Consider the following 16,925-nt stretch of genomic DNA (forward strand, 5'->3'; position numbering starts at 1 on the left):
ATGTTGAAGCTCCAATACTTTGGCCACCTGATGCAAAAATCCAATGAAAAGGCACTGATGATGGGAAAGATTGAGGGCAGGGGGAGAAGGGGACAGCAGAGGATGAGATGGTTGGATGGCATCATTGATTCAATGGACATGAGTTTGAGCAAACTCCAGAAGATAGTGAAGGACAGGGAAGCATGGCGGGTGGCAGTCTATGGGGTCACAAAGAGTTGGACATGCCTGAATGACTCAACAACATTTTTGACTGTGTTATATGTCCCAAATGTTTCTACTTTTCTAAGTGGGGAGGGGGGTGGGAGGGGGGTTCATGTTTGGGAACGTATGTACACCTGTGGTGGATTCATGTCAATCTATGCCAAAACCAATACAGAATTGTAAAGTAAAAATTAAAATAAATAAATAAATTTATAAAAAAATAAAAATAAATCTAAATAAATAAATAAAATAAAAAAAGAGAAAGTAATAGAAAATCCTGTCCTATCAATATTTTTATTTCTTATGATTCTTTTTTTTTTCTTATCCAATAATCTTTTATTTTGCACTTTCCCACCCCTCATCCCTCTCCAAAAAGCACGAATGGGTAGATTTGTGTTTGTGACAATATTGTATAAAGTATGTGAAATGATTTTAAATTAATAGAACAAAAACTACCTATTTCAACATAGATGTTTTGCTTCTTTATAGAGATAGAAAAGTTTTAGCTTCTAGAAGAAGGAGGGCAATGTCTGTACTCTTGAAAAGATAACTCCATTTCCACTGATTTGTAATTTAACATTCATGGCAGAAAATATCTGATGATTCTTATGTTTTTCCTCCAGAAATTATCTCTCCACAAATTCTCTAAACTTTACATAATAGTTTCTTGTTCTTCACATATACATCTGTGACAAGCTTCTCAAGTTTTACAGTACTTTAGAATCATGAAAGATATCCACCAAAAAATAAACTGCAATCGTCTTAGGCCCTTTAGTACCATTTGATTCAGAGGATCTAGCTCAAGTATTTAAATATGTATATGTTTAACAGTCTCTCTGGAGATTCTAAATGGATGATCTACTGGCCACATTTTGCTTCATTGTCTCACTAGAAGTTTCTAGCTATCCTTTATTCAAACAGTACTTTTTATTGGAAGCTTTTAATGATCTACCATTTTTAACAGGTAAAATGTTAAATACTGTAGCTAGATGTTCAATGGCATAATGGTTAATACTATAAAGTTAATCATTAAGTAATTTATTTATCCATTAATCAACCCTTAGATTCCTTAAAGACATTAAAACCATATATGTTCTAGGCATTATTGTTGCTATAGTTTTCCCAAATATCCACTGCTTCCATCTATGAGGTATCTATTTACTATCTCTATGGGATGAATATCCCAATATATCCTAATGGGATGCTTTCTCTCATTGACATCAAAGCCATAGGCTTTTCTCTGACCAAGGGATGTAGTAAGGAGCGATATATCACATTTAACCAGAAGTTTTCAAAGCCACTGCATGGTTTTGACACTGCCTGTTCTACTCTCTGCCACAAAATCAGCATACCCCAGATATAGGGTGCTTTTCAGCCTGAGTGGTAAAATAATAAGACACAGACAGAGATAAAAATGAAGACATAAAATAGGAGTGAGGAATAAACCATCATATGAGGCCAAAGGGTGATATCATTAGCTTATAAACAGTGGAAATGTATTTTTCACCAATCTGGAGGCAAGAAGTCTAAGATCAAGGCACCAGCATCATGACATCATATGGGGAAGGCCCTTTTCCGGTGCATGGTTGGTGCCCTCCTGCTGTGTCCTCACAAAGTGGAAGGGCAATATCATAATTGTTTTGACAGCAGAAATCTGGCCACTTCTGTGTCTGCACTGTCTTTTTTCTCTCCGTGTGGCCTCTTGAGGCATGCTGCGTACTTCCTCCAGGACTTGCGAATAATAAACTTCTGTCTCAATTCTTGTGTAGTCTGTTGAACCATGTTCACTATTTGGCATTATGTGCTCCCCTTAACAAATGTTTCATGGCACCCTCATCTGGTCCTTTGGAGCTTTGGGGGGATTTTCTCTTCAGAGATTATTTCTTTTTAATGGCTGGTACCTCTAGAAGGTATCATTTCACTCTTGCTTGGTAGTAGAGATGCACTATTCAGGTTCGAGTAGCAGACTTTACACTGAGAAAATGTATTCCACTTAGACCCTCTTAATCCACTAGAGGACTCTGCTGAGGTCTGTAGAAATAACCACTTAGGAATTAAGTGTGATCATTTCCATGTATGATTACTTCATACTTATTTAAGATGCTCACTGAAATAAGTAAGACTGCATGGAGATTTAGAAGTTTAGGATGATAGTTTCTGATCAAATAGCCACATTTATATCAACATATCTTACTGTATTTTTAATTGATGGACCTGTATAACTTTTTACTGTACCAGCAGGATACTCAAGTCATTTTATATTTTCAGTCTACCAAGGCATTTGAAAAAGTTTGTTATATTTTATAGTGAAATGGAGGGATTTGTGTGTAATATAACATAATTACTTTGTTTTATAACTGTTATAACTGTTTGTTCCTTGGAAGAAAAGCTGTGACAAATATAGATGGTATATTAAAAATCAGAGACATTATTTTGCCGACAAAAGTCTGTCTAGTCAAAGCTATGATTTTTCCAGTAGTCATGTGTGGATGGGAGAGTTGGACTATAAAGAAAGCTGAGCACCGAAGAATTGATGCTTTTGAGCAGTGGTGTTGCAAGAGGCTCTTGAGAGTCCCTTGGACTGCATGATCCAACCAGTCAATCCTAAAGGAAATCAGTCCTGAATATTCATTGGGAGGACTTTGCTGAACCAGTGGTCATGTATGGATGTGAGAGTTGGACTGTGAAGAAAGCTGAGCGCCAAAGGATTGATGCTTTTGAACTGTGGTGCTGGAGAAGACTCTTGCGAGTCCCTTGGACTGCAAGGAGATACAATCAGTCCAACCTAAAGGAGACCAGTCCTGGGTGTTCATTGGAAGGACTGATGCTAAAGTTGAAACTCCAATTCTTTGGCCCTCTCATGAGAAGTGTTGACTCATTGGAAAAGACCCTGATGCTGGGAGGGATTGGGGGCAGGAGGAGAAGGGGACAACAGAGGATTAGGTGATGGTCAGGGAGGCCTGGCATGCTGCGATTCATGGGGTTGCAAGGAGTCGGACACAACTGAGCGACTAAACTGAACTGAATGATATAGATCCAAAGCAAGGAGGAATAATTAACACTTGATGAGTATTCACTTCCAGATAAGCTGATTAAGAAGGAAAGAATACTGATCCAAACAAAATTTTAAAAACTACAAGCATACAATTATACATGCGCATGTATGTGTGCACCAATAAACCCTCACACTCTACACAGATTGCATTCCCAATTTAATTACCCAGGGCTATAAAATCATAATGGAAATGAGTTTTCCATGGTGCCAAAATATCAATAGATGTAGCCAGAGTCCTTCACTGGGGAAGGCTGCTGCCTGTAGCACTCTATCTGAACAAAACAGATTCTGATTAGACTCCAAAATATCAATTAGTGTCATGATTCTGAATTTTTATGCATGGGACTTTAAAATGACATTTTGGAAAATCTTAAATTATCAATCCAATATGCTGTTTTTAAGGAAGTGTACATAGGTTGTGAACTAACCTCTGAATCAGCAAGGTCATACATTTTTCTGGAGAGAGGAGTCAAAATTAGTGCCCAAATGACTGAAAAATATCTCTGTTCCCAGCTTTCACAAGAAATCCTCCCATTTTCCTACATTACCACAACTAGATTTCAAAAATAAACACCAAAAATTTATCCACAATAAATGGAACATCTATATTGAATTAAAAACCCAACAGTAAGCTATATGCTTATTGTTAGACAGGGAGGCAGGGGTAACTTTGGTTCACTAAGGTAAAATGTTCATGTCAAATGTGTATTATTTCACTTTGCTAGTTCATTATGCATTTACAATAGTAAATAGCTGTACAGTGATACATTTTAATTAAAATTGTTAATTTTAAACACTTAAAATTGTTACAGAGTAATACAAATGCCAAATAGCATATTATAAGAGGAATGTGGAAACATGGTTTGGAAAAGTAAATGAATAACTATTTTCAACTACTTGATGGATTTACTGATGGAAAAATGAAGATTTATTTAACATTTGAAAGACCAGGGAAAATCATAGGGAAGTTGATTTTGAATCAAGTAAAGAAATTGACTAGAATCAGATCAATCCATTAAACGGTATCTACTGTATCAGAGGAGAAACACAGAGTGACTTGTTAAAATGAAGTTTAGATAAATATCTGCAAAAAATTTTGTAGAAGGAATTAGAATGAAACAGTTAAGTCACAAATCCATATCTAAATCTGGCTGTGAAAAATAGGCTATAAAATATAGGTCTGAACTCCATGAAAACTTTATAACAATATTGTGAAATGTAAAAGTGCTCAGGAAATAGATCCATATTAACCACATTACTAACTTCAACACCCAGGCTCATTGATACCGTGGCCTAATTTGTAAGTACATGTGATATCAAACCTTATAGGTAGATAGAAGGTCATCTATGGCTGTGGTTCTCAACCCATTAGAATAACGTAGGGGATTTTAAAAACTTATTAATGCTCAGTCCTCTCTATATTCTGTCCCCTCTATATCTAGATATTTTGATATGTGCTTAGTGGGTCTTTCCATAGTATTTCTTTCAAAACTTCTTGGTAATTACACAGGTATCCACATCTGTGAGCCGTTGACGTGGTCTAAATTTATTATAGTAGGAGTTAATGGCACTGTCAACCCCATTGGATAGTTTATATACAGTTCCTCAGAAAACATTTTCTCATTTATTCATATACTAAATAAACAGCCTTTTCACCCAGGCTAAGAATAAAAGGAGAGTAAAGTAACTTTCTCCTGGATGAGATAAAGACACGAGCAATTAACTGCAAGACAGTATGAATATAGCAAAGAGATGAAGTTGGAAAAGTAGAAAGGTACAAATTATAATATAAAAGGACACACATCTTGAAATGGTGCTTTGGATCAGAATGTTGGAAACATCCTAGAATAGAGGGGTGTCTGAGATCAGCTTGGAAAGAAGCTCCTATATCCTAAAAATTGTTACCCTGGAACAAAGTATAGTGATATTTGAGGCACTTTTCCACTCACTCCTTTTTTTCCCAACACATAGACATATAGGAGCAGTCTTTAATTACTCTTTGGCATGAACTATGTGTTCTTTAAACATTTCAGAATATCCAAATTTGAAATTCCCTTCTCAGTCCATGTCTCAAGGGAGAATACCATCCTTGTCATCATCATCTGAAAAGACCTAGAAGTGGAGGCTGAAGATTACATGGGTATGCAATAGGTAATTTCAAATAGGAAATTTTGCACTTTGGACAATCAGAGCCTCAGAACAGATTGTTTGAACTGCTAAATTTCACAAAGGAAAAAGATTTAATGAGCAATTTATTAATAGAGTTTATTTTAAGAGCTTTAGACAGTAATTTAAAGCCCATATCTAAGAATCTATTTATACATGTGTTTTATAGTTATTACTATTAAATATATTATTATTATACTATAGCTAATGCTTATCTGGTGCTTCCTGCATGCTTTTATTTTATAGCATTATTAACTAATTAAACAAGTTGTACACAGTAAATAAAATTTAGAAATAAGTTATGCATTTATGAGATTATTTCAGTCACTGGGGTGAAATGACAAGCGGGTACCAGGAAGTTCTAAGTAAAACACACATATGTAATTTTGTTAATGCTGGCTTAAAAATAGCCCTAGAAATAGGCCACATTCTGTGTTCAAATGAGGTCATGGTCTCAATTCAAGCTTCTGTAAAACATATTTTTAGTCTTTGGCATCCCTTGTTTGTATGTGTGTGTGTGTAAAAGTGTGCACGTGAATAGCAGAGATTTGATAAGATTATGCAGGCATATGGCAAGAAGCTGGGTTTCTTGGCATGTTTCGGCAGAATGACTTTAGTGATTTTTGAGTTATAAGTGAGCAAAAAAAGAATACTTTTTAACTTTGTAAAACATTTGGATTTTCATAACTCTATATAATCCAAAATAACAGCATTTATAAACTTTATACTTGGCAACCTTAACATTCTTATTTCAAACTCGAAGCAGCTCTTGTTGTGAAGTCTATGGAAATGTAATCATCTGCAGTCTATTTCCAACGCGCACAGAAGAGGAGTTTAGTTTCAGATCATATTTAACTAAATAATTAAAGTTCTTGCAGATACTCTGATTTGTTTAGCAGTATTAGTTAAAATGAGATATGAGCTAAGGATTTCTAAATTAATATACTCATTAATTTACTCATGATAGTTTGATAATATCACTTCAGAAAATATTCATTTGAATGAAGTCCTCTAATGTTTTGCAATTTCAAGTCAGTTTTTGGGAGTCATAATAAGAAAATTATTGGTGATAAGCTCCTTGTTACTCTGGTGTTGATACAAGCATGATATGTTGTTTAAACATATAATGACCAGAGTAGATAAGCTTTTAAAAGCCACATTCTTAGTGGTTTGTGAAAAGAAAAACATATGATTTTTTTTTAAGTCATGAGGATCCATTCTAAAGCATGGATATATATATATGTAATATTATATATATATATAATTGTAGTTCCTTTAGAGTATAAAAGGCATTACACTTTTACACTGTGCTGGGAAGGTAAAATTCATATGGCTACTATGGGAAACGGTGGGAGGTTGTTGGAAAAATTAAAAATAGAACTCCCATATGATCCAGTAATCCCACATCTGGGCATTTATCTGAAGGAAATGAAAACACTAATTCAAACAGACGTGTGCACCCCCATTTTCACTATAGGATTATTAAAAGTATCTAGGACATGGAAACAACCTAATTCCACTGAAGGATGAATGGATAAAGAAAACATGGAAAACATATACAGCTGACCCTTGAACATTGTGGAAGTTAGAGGCACCAACCCGTCCATCAGTGGAAAACTTGAGTATAATTTACAGCGGGCCTTTGATATTTGAGCTTCCTCCATATAAATGGGTGGTGGTTCCACATCCGTGAATCCAATTTATTGAGAATTATGTAGTGTTTACTACTGAGAAAAATCCACATATACGTGGACTTGCATAATTCAAACACATGTTGAAGATTCAACTGAGTGTGTGTGTGTATATATATATATATATATACACATATATACTCATACAATCAAATACCATGAAATATTATTCATCCAAAGAAAGGAAGGAAGCCTTGCCATGTTGTCACAACATAGATGAACCTTAAAAGCATTATGCTAAGTGAAATAAGTCAAACAGAAAACGATGACTACCATATGATGTCATTTGTATGTGGAATCTAGCAAAAAAAACAAGAACCAAATTCATATATACAGAGAACAGATTGGTGGTTGCAGGGGTTGGGATGGGCAAAATGAATGAACAGGATCAAAAGACACAGACTTCCAGTTATAATGTAAATAAGTCCTGAGGATATAATCTACAGCATGATGACTATAGTTAATAATGCTGAACTGTATTTTTAAAAGATCCTATGAGATACTAAAAGATCTCATCACAAGAAAAAAGAATGGTAACTAAGTATGGTGATAGATCTTAATTAGACTTATTGTGATGATCATTTCACAATATATACAAACACAGAACAGGCATTACAGGTCAAACCTCATTATCATAGGCACAAAGTAACTCCTCAAAAACTATTGTTAAGAGTGGTTCTCAATTATAAATGTGCTTTGAAAGCTTTACCACACAGAAATTTTGACCTTGTTGTAACACAGTCTGGCTCACATACAGATGGCAGTAATCACTTGATTATCACTCCCACAAAAGGGAAACAAGAGAGATTTCTCTCGGTCATAACTATTATGTGAGTACGAACGGAGAATCTTAAACACAATTGGATGACATATGGGATGTTTGTCTTCATTCCCCTTAACTAATTTCTACAAAATGTTGTATGTGTCTATTTTATCAATATGAAGGATGTATATAACTCTTGTGACAGATATTCTAGTTCATTATTTTATGGGAAAAATTCAAGAAGTAATATTTTTTAAAATATGCAATTGAAAAGGAAAAAAAAGAAAAATTCTTGTGCTTATATTTGTATATATATCTGTAAAAGTATGCAAAATATATATACACATATGCACTTATATATATACATATGCAATGTGTCTATAGTTAGGTCAGTTATTTCAATCTTGTATCTTTTTAAACTACCAATATTGAAAATTTATATAAAAACTTTCAAATTCTTACTCTGTTGGAATATTATACATGGTTATTCACTCTCATGCTTAAGAAATAATTAGTATTTATCACAGGTCTATCAGTTTCTAACACCTATGGCAGGTCTGAATCCAGTGAAAGTTGCCTAAAGCATGACCAGCTATGAGATCAAATACTGGAAATAAAGGTTTGAATGTCATTATTCTAACTGTGTCATATTACTTTATAGTATCATTCAACAAATGACTTTATTTACAATAATCTAAAGTCTATAAAGCACTCACTAGTTGGAGCTGGAAAGGTTTTCAAAATATTATTTCACATTACCATAGAAATAAAACTTTTACATATAGAGAGCCATTTAGGTTCAGTTTGTGTTAGGAAAAAAATATCCCTTCTCTAAATTGACAGTTTTGAAGTTGAGGTTTTGTGAGAGAGAATTGCCCTTTATGGCAATCCTGTGTTTAAAGCATTGGAGGTACGCTAATTAGCCTCCTGTCCAGACTATTGATGGAAAGAATACAAAATGCATGCTAGTATTCATGATGGTGCAATTTGAAGCTGATGAAGTCAATGCAAATGTCATGTATGGGATTTTTCAGGGTGAGGGGAGGGGATGGGATAGTAACAGAGTGTTCCTCTATGAAAGGAGGGTTTGTGTAGGCTGCTCAAATGAACTGCTTGTTGCTCTGCTCAGCTGGCACAAATCCATAATGTTTAGACCTCACATGTTCTTAGAATCCCTTTGTCTGGGATACTATACTGTATTTTTAGCAGTTATGAAGATTCCTTATGTCCTTCAAGCGTCTAAAAACACAGTGATGTTGTTATTTTTGTTACTAATCCACTCTAGCAGCGTTGTCAAATTCCATTACACTTAAGGGCATGTGGAGATGGTGTAGACACTAGCATGAAATCAAAAGATATCTTTGGCACTGGACATTTTTTGGGTAGAAATGAAATGTTTGTGTTAATACAATGCTTGCTAATCATTAGCCTCCTTTCTCTGTAATATCTTTTCAAACTATAATGTGCCAATGCTTTACATTTCATGAGTGGTAAAATTTGAAAAGTATTTTTTAAAATCAGAATTAACAAAATTAAAGTTTGTCTGTTTTACTCAGAAACAGATATCAAGAAAACTCTTACACAATCTTAATTTAGCTGCAGAGCAAGAGAGGCAAGGGTTAAATTGGGGGGGGGGAGAGAGAGAGAGAAAGAGAGAGAGAGAGAGAGTGTGTGTGTGTGTGTGCGCGTATCTGTATTTTTAGAACAAACGTGATGGTTGTGGTTAAAGGAAGAAAAAAAACTTTATTCATTGTCTTCCCATTATGTAAGTAAGCTGATTTTGAAGTGAATATGAATATAGCAACTTTTCACTTAAAATGGTGATATTCCTGGATAGTTAAAAAAAAATCAGTACAAATCAAGGTCAAGAAAGATATTAAACCATACATATGCTGAAGAATTGATGCTTTTGAATTGTGGTGTTGGAGAAGACTCTTGAGAGTCCCTTGGACTGCAAAGAGATCCAACCAATCCATTCTGAAGGAGATCAGCCCTGGGATTTCTTTGGAAGGAATGATGCTAAAGCTGAAACTCCAGTACTTTGGCCACCTCATGCAAAGAGTTGACTCATTGGAAAAGACTCTGATGCTGGGAGGGATTGGGGGCAGGAGGAGAAGGGGACGACAGAGGATGAGATGGCTGGATGGCATCACTGACTCGATGGACGTGAGTCTGAGTGAACTCTGGGAGTTGGTGATGGACAGGGAGGCCTGGCGTGCTGCGATTCATGGGGTCTCAAAGAGTCGGACACGACTGAGCAACTGAACTGAAAACATTTTTAAGAAGCTAAATTTAAGCTTGTTATGATAAAATTTTGAAAGCAATAGAAAATTTTTATCAGCTAAATCTGGGTCATTATGAACTGTTAAGTTACTGAGCCAGATAAAATTGGGGAATGTATTAATTATTTCATCACTTTGAATTAAGCACAATACTAAAATTACAAAAATGCTTATATTTTAAAGGGCATAGACATAACACTCTAAAGAAATTTTAATAGATCATTAATAACATATCAATCAATAACAACATAAATATCAATATGTGAAATACTTTCATTGGAAAATATGCAAAAGTTATAAACTATTTTAATTACTGAATAGCACTGTATTGTAATGTATATTAGTTTAATAGTGTAATTAAAGATCCATATATTTTTTAAGTTTAAAAAATATAGGGAAATGATGAACTGATATACAAAACTGCAAGACGTCATTAAACTATTAAAATTAAATCTTTAATAGTATAAATCCTTAACTAAAGACATGCAAAATAGAAGATAAAAAACTACATAGTGATTCTTAAACTTCACTAGGCAATATACTTATCTGGAAGGCTTATCAAAACACATACCTTTGGGCTCTACCTTTAAGGCTCTGCTTCAGTGACTCTGGAGTCAAACTTGAGAATTTCTAACAAGCTCTTGTAAGTGATACCAATGCTGCTGGTGTGAACTGCTGGACTAATAAATAAATAAGGAGATACTAACTTACATAATGAGTAAGTTAGTAAGGCTAAAAATTGTAAGGCCAAATTGCCATTATTTTTAAGAAAATGATCACATTTTAATTTTTACTTGTTTGCTAAATAGAGTGTGAAGCAAACCAGATACAAACATTTAGAGATGTATTTATTCTTTGATACAATCATAGGCAGATTCTATAACTTTATGGTCCTTGTCAGATTTGAAAAAGTCAGACAGGTGTCATCAAGTTTAATCTCTCATCTCCTGTGTAATTCAAGGCATGTCTTCTATAATCTTCTGCCTAGAAATGCTTGACTCTTGGCCCCAGAAACCCACATGCTGGAGGCAGAAATCGTATGGTCTGCCTTCTCACTGCCCTTGTTCTTTCTTTTGGGTTCTTCTATCCTTCACTGGATTAGGGTAGGAATATGTGTCTCATTGGCTGCACTTTTCATTCTCCCTTATCGAGGTGAGCATTGATGTCACAAAATTCTGCAGACTACTATCTCATTGCAACATGGGTAAACCTACTGACAGGAGACTCCCAAAGATGGTAGTTCCTCTGGCTTGCTCTATTCCAACCTTCTTCTGCTATCATCCTAGGCCTTTGTTCACTTGGAAGCCAACCAGCCTTCCCAACTAGGCTCCTGCCACATGCTTCACATCTGATTCTTATGTGCTAAAATGGAACTGTGTCCGCATGCACTCTCAGGTTCTGCTTGCTCTTCAACCTTGCCTCTTCTTCTTGCCTAGGACTATCACTTCAGTTCTCCTCCCATCCCTGCTTAAATGAGCACATATAGCTATGATAGTTGGATGGAGAAGCAGACTTTCAGTAGAGGAATGAGGGGAACCCTTAAATCTCTAGAGTAATTTTGTTGGAAATATCTTTATTTGGTTAAAATGGAGGGTTAACCTCCTTCACTGTTGGTGGGAATGTAAAATGGTACAGGCACTCTGGAGAACAGTATGGAGGTTCCTTAAAAAGGTAAAAATAGAACTACCATATGGTCCAGCAGTCCCACTCCTGGGCATATATCCAGAGAAAAATATGATCTGAAAGAATACATGCATCCCAATGTCCACGGCAGCACTGTTTATAATAACCAAGAAGCAATCTAAGTGTCCATTGACAGAAGAATGATAAGATGTGGTACACATATACAATGAAATTTTGCCTGTCAACTTGATGGAAGTCTTGATGAAATACTTGATGAAAGTCTGGCCTCTGGATGAAAGTGAAAAAGGAGAGTGAAAAATTTGGCTTAAAACTCAACATTCAGGAAACTAAGATCATGGCATCCAGTCCCATCACTTCATGGAAAATAGATGGGGAAACAATGGAAACAGTGAGACTTTATTTTGGGGGGCTCCAAAATCACTGCAGATGATGACTGCAGCCATGAAATTAAAAGATGTTTGTTCCTTGGAAGAAAAGCTATGACCAACCTAGACAGCATGTTAAAAAGCAGAGACATTACTTTGCCAACAAAAGTCCATCTAGTCAAAGCTATGGTTTTCCCAGTAGTCATGTATAGATGTGAGAGTTGGACTATAAAGAAAGCTGAATCCCAGAAATTTGATAGTTTTGCACTGTGGTGTTGGAGAAGACTCTTGAGAGTCTCTTGGACTGCAAAGAGATCAAACCAGTCAATACTCTAGGAAATCAGTCCTGAATATTCAATGGAAGGACTGATGCTGAAGCTGAAACTCCAATATTTTGGCCACCTGATGCGAAGAACTGACTGATTTGAAAAGACCCTGATGATGGGAAAGATTGAAGTTGGGAGGAGAAAGGGACAAGGATGAGATGGTTGGATGGCATCACCATCTTGATGGACATGAGTTTGAGCAAGCTCGGAGAGTTGGTGATGGACAGGAAAGCCTGATGTGCTGCAGTCCATGGGGTCGCAAAGAGTCAGACACAACTGAGCAACTGAACTGAATTGCCTTGCCATTAAAAAGAATGAAATAATACCATTTACAGCAACAGGGATGCACCTAGAGATTGTCATGCTGAGTGAAGGAAATCGGAGAGGAGAAGAAATATCCTATGACATCTTTTACATGCAGAATCTAAAAAGAAATGATACAAATGAACTTATTTACAAAATAGATTAAGAGACTTATGTGAGGAAGAATGAGGGGGAGGGAAGGTCAGGGAGCTTGGAATAGATATGTACACATTGCTTCATTTCAAATGGATAACCAATCAAGTTCTACTGTATAACACAGGGAACTCTGCTCAATGTTTTGTGGAAGCCTGTATGGGAAAGGAGTTCAGGGGAGAATGGATTCATGTATATGCCCCTTCGCTATCCACCTGAAACTGTCGCAACATTGTTAATTGGCTATACTCCAATAAAAAAATAGAGTTTTTTTGAAATGGAGGGTTCAGAAATTGGAGTAGGATAGGAGCATCAGGACCAGTTCTAACCCTCTTTTAAGTGCTGAGGGCGGTGTCAGGCCTCCAGCTGCTTGTTTTCATTGTTGTTCAGGTGCTCAGTCATGTCTCACTCTTTGTGACCCCATGGATGGCATCATGCCAGTCTTTCCCGTCCTTTACCATCTCCCAGAGCTTGCTGAAGCTCATGTTCATTGTGTCAGTGATGCCACCCAACCATATCATACTCTGTGTTGTCCCCTTCTCCTCCTGCCTTCTATCTTTCCCAGCATCACACTCTTTTCCAATGAGTCAGCTCTTTGCATCAGGTCGCCAAAATATCAGAGCTTCAGCTTCAACATCATTCCTTCTAATGAATATTCAGGGTTGATTTCCTTTAGTATTGACTGATTTGATCTCCTTGCAGTCCAAGGGACTCTCAAGAGTCTTCTCCAGCACCACAATTTGAAAACATCAAGTCTTTACCTTCTTTATGGTGGTCCAACTGTCATATCCACCCACTTCAGTGTTCTTGCCTGGAGAATCCTAGGGACAGGGGAGCCTGGTGGGCTGCCATCTACGGGGTCACACAGAGTCGGACACGACTGAAGTGACTTAGCAGTAGCAGCAGCAGCAACTCTTATATCCACACCTGTTACAGTTTGCTTATCAGTACCCAATTATGGATTCCAGTACCAATATGAGGTAACAATGAAAGTGCAACTGAGTATCCTGTTGCATGACAAGAATTCAACCTCATAGCCACATTAAGAACAATTTATCAGAAACTTTTGGTAGGAGGGATGGAAGATATGATAATGTTTTAAAATTAGTGTTATGATGAAGATGCTAAAATTCAGGTGAAATCAAAAGGAAAATTCAATAATGGGAGTGGTTTGTTCGCATAATGGCAACGAGTAAATTTTCTCAGCAAAACAATCTGTGGGAAAGAAAGAGGCAAAATATTCAAAACAGATATTATGGAGGCAGCCTGGTGGTGATCGGTATAGTCAAATTTATAGACAGAAATGCCTAGCTCTAGGTAGAATTAAAATGTGGCTATTTTGTTTATAATCAAAGCTATGGTTGTTTCCAGTAGTCACATACAGATATGAGAGTTGGACCATAAAAAAGCCTGAGCACTTTCAAATTGTGGTGTTGAAGAAGACTCTCGAGAGTCCCTTGGACTGCAAGGAGGTCAAACCAGTAAATCCTAAATGAAATCAATCCTTATTATTCATTGGAAGGACTGATGCTGAAACTGAAGCTCCAATATTTTGGGCACCTGATACCTAGAGCCAACTCATTGGAAAAGACCCTGATGCTAGGAAAGATTGAATGCAGGAGGAAAAGGGGATGACAGAAGACAAGATATCTGGATGGCATCACTGACTCAATGGACATGAGTTTGAGCAGACTCCAGGAGATGGTGAAGGACAGGGAAACCTGGCATGCTGCAGTGTTTGGGGTCACAAAGAGTTGGACACGATGAGTGACTGAACAATAACAGTTTGGTATATTAGGGCTTCCCTGATGGCTTAGACAGTAAAGAATCTGGCTGCAATGCAGGAGACCCAGGTTCGATCCCTGTGTTGGGAAGATCCCCTGGAGAAGGGCATGGAAACCCACCCCAGTATTCTTGCCTGGAGAATTCCATAGACAATGGAGCCTGGCATGCTACAGTACATGGGATCGTAAAGAGTAGGACATGACTGAGCGACTAACACTTTCACTTTGGGTTACTGGTCTACTTCTGGTATTCTCAAGTTCCAGTTTTATTAGTTACAAACAAGATATGAGTTAAGTTATTAACTATTTAATTTTTTAATATGTAAAATAAAAATTAACCTTTCTATAGGACTGGTGTGATGATTAAATGGACAATATACATGAAGAGTTATTGCCAGTTTCAGTGTTGTACTATTAGTACAGTCCAGCAGGCCCTAAAGGAAATCAATTAAGACCACGTTTGAAATATTAGGTCTAAATTTTAAATTAATGAGGAATTTTCAGATACATAAAGAGCAAGGTTACCAAGTAGGATTCAAAATGAGAGTGCCTAAGAATCACCTTTGGGGGCAGGGGCAGTTGTTAAACTGCAGATATCTTCATGGCTAGGGTGAAACAAAAAAAGTAGATTAAATCCAAATTTATTTTGGCTTCTTTTTTAAATCACATGTTGAAAAGTGTAGGAGAGGGGTTGATGCTGGTTAGTGTATTATACTGAGAGAATAGAATAAAAAATATAAAATGGGATCAGAGATGAATTCTAGCATTAGCTGAAGATCCATTAAAACTCAAAAACTGAAGTGTACCCTCTCATATAGTTATTGTCCTGCACATTTGTTTAGAGATATTTTGACTTGTGCTCTCTTCTTTCATTGCCTGCTCTGTTGTGCTCAGTAGTTAATAGAGAGGTATTTTAGCTATGGTTATTACATAGCCTATATCTGCTATAGATACTTCATCTTGTTTTTTGTTACAGACTCTACTGAGGTTATACTTTTTAGACAATGAATCAAGGCATATTTTAGTAATGGGAGAGAGAAAAACAAGGGAATTTTTTTTTATGTCCCAATCACCATCTTTTAAGAAAATAAATATATTAATTGGAGCTAACTTATGGCATTCTATTAAAGAGATTTAACAAAAGGCACTTCTACCAACTGTGTAGAAGGATTATTACCACTGTTGGATATTTTGAGTTTTCAGAGTTAGAACAAGATTCTAAGTATTAACATAGTCTAGATATTTCAGCCATGAAATTAAGATGCTTGCTCCTTGGAAGAAAAGCTATGACAAATCTAGATAGTGTATTAAAAAGCTAGGGACATCATTTTGCCAGTAAAGATCCATATTGTCAAGCCTATGGTTTTTCCAGCAGTCACGTATGGATGTGAGAGTTGGACCATAAAGAAGACTGGGCACCAAAGAATTGATGCTTTCAAACTGTGGTTCTGGAGAAGACCCTTGAAAATCCCTTGGACTGCAAGGAGACCAGTCAGTCCTTTCAGGTTGGTCTTAAAAAAAAAATCAACCCTGAATATTCATTCAGGAAAGACTGATGCTGAAGCTCCAATATTCTGGCTACTTGATGTGAAGAGCTGATTCATTGGAAAAGACCCTGATGCTGGGAAAGACTGAAGGCAAACAAAGAAGTGGGGCAGTAGAAAATGAGATAGATAGCATAATCAACTCGATGGACATAAATTTGAGCAATCTTTGGGAGATAGTGGAGGACAGGGAGCATGGCAGGCTATAGACCATGGGGTCAGAAAGAGTTGAATATGACTTAGTGGCTGAAAGACAACAATAGTAATTGCTCCTTATTTATTGTAGTCAGAATATTTACTTTTAACACATTTCTGCCTTAAATCATAAATGGAACAAATTAATTTATATGATAAATATGTAGGAATTAAATTGTACCCTGGAGAAAATCTGAGAGATCACAAGAAATCGTTTCCCTATTGATCATATGCTATCTAGCTAAGGTCACAAAAATGCCTTACAAAGTAATTGTAAGAACTGATAGTTATATGGTGGTTAACTATGTTTAGTAAGATATTGTGAAGGGTCTGAAATTTTACCCTACTTGCAAGCAGCCCGTTAGTCTGGTAGAGTTTTATATCCATATACTGACAGAAGAACACGGGCCTCTGTGTCAGAGACAGTTTATTATTCACAGAAAAAAGAGTAGC

This window comes from Oryx dammah, unplaced genomic scaffold, assembly GCF_014754425.2.
Source record: "Oryx dammah isolate SB20612 unplaced genomic scaffold, SCBI_Odam_1.1 HiC_scaffold_24, whole genome shotgun sequence".
Taxonomy (NCBI): Eukaryota; Metazoa; Chordata; class Mammalia; order Artiodactyla; family Bovidae; genus Oryx; species Oryx dammah.